Here is a 1,252-nt window from a genome sequence, read left to right on the forward strand (position 1 = left end):
CTAATGAAGCTGTCAAAAGGTAACTGTGGCATACTACTACAACCACATCATTGCCAACTTTATAAATTCCTTGAAAGAGCAGAGACTTGTGTTCTTGTCTCATGCTAACTTAAATTGGAAAAAAAAATCTCCTCATTTTCATTGCAAGCTGCCACCCAGGCAGCACAATACTTCATCTCACTGCACAAAAAAATGGAACACAGTGAAACGCAGAAATATCACACTGATAAACAAACATGCAAAAAAACCGGACTGCTTGCAGTAAATATATAAAAGAAACATTTTTCAGGAACTTCCCTTAAGGCAGCAGTCAAAACCAAAATCCATCTTGCTGCTAGTGTTACCTCAGTCCATATTAGCCTGCCAGCTCATCTTTAGCAACTGCCTGGTTCACAGATCCAGAATATAACCAATAAGCTTGCCAGTGTGGCATTATAAGTTAATGTGAAAACTAAACGGGACAGTTTACTTATATAAGTATTAATTTTAAAAGTCCTGCCTGGAGCAAAAGAACTAAATCTTTTATGCTTCCAAGAGAGACACATTCACACTGAAGAAATTCTGGAATAGCTTGGAAGGAAGTGTTAAAGTTTAAAGTTCTGTCTGTCCTCCAGGTCATGTAGGTCCTTACAGATAGTGGTGCTGCTGCTATACATTCCACTGGAATGATGTCTATAGCATCATTGCTGCCAACCTGCTTAAGAAGTTTAAGCATTTCAGTCATGCTGAATACAGAGAGAGACTGATGTATGTCTAGATGAAACAAATTAAGAGACACCAGCTGACTGTAAAGGTTTTAAGATGCGTCCTATAATATGCAAAGTGTTTTGGTGGCTGAGGGGATTTTCTGTGTATGGGATGAGCCAAATTGAAAAATAAAAGAGAAAGGAGGTTCCTCCAGCATTATGACAACCAAACCTCCTGGGGGCAATGTACAGGGGTACTGAAAAGTCCTTCCTCAGCAGGAGAGAATGTTGGGCAGGGGAGTGCTAAAATACATGCAAGACAATGCAGTGAGGAGCTCCTGCCCTTTGGTTAGGATGCACTGCCTGCCGGGCACAGGGACACTGGCAGGGGCCCAGAAGGAAGGTATGGACACTGCAGGGCTGACAATCCTGCCATATTTATTAGTGGTAAGCTCCAGGAAATGTTCCACATAGCCCTCATAGTTTTCTGCCTTCAGACTTAAATGCATACACGCGCACACTTGCACCATCCCTTCTTAAATTTCCTTTGAGGTTTCCATGTACTG

The 1,252-nt window shown here is 41.7% G+C and overlaps 1 protein-coding gene across 1 annotated transcript in view; it reads right to left on the minus strand.

Moving 5' to 3' along the window:
- LOC114062474 (transcription factor SOX-6-like) overlaps positions 1-691 on the minus strand; it is a 32,630-nt gene extending 31,939 nt beyond the window's left edge. The window contains exon 1 of the mRNA XM_027893917.1: positions 632-691. The gene's annotated coding sequence lies outside the window, so the exon portion shown is untranslated. The remainder of the gene's footprint in view (positions 1-631) is intronic.
- Between the last annotated feature and the right edge of the window lie 561 nt (positions 692-1,252).

Source organism: Empidonax traillii, unplaced genomic scaffold, assembly GCF_003031625.1.
Source record: "Empidonax traillii isolate 1590-97213 ecotype Southwest subspecies unplaced genomic scaffold, ASM303162v1 scaffold410:size520991, whole genome shotgun sequence".
Lineage (NCBI taxonomy): Eukaryota > Metazoa > Chordata > Aves > Passeriformes > Tyrannidae > Empidonax > Empidonax traillii.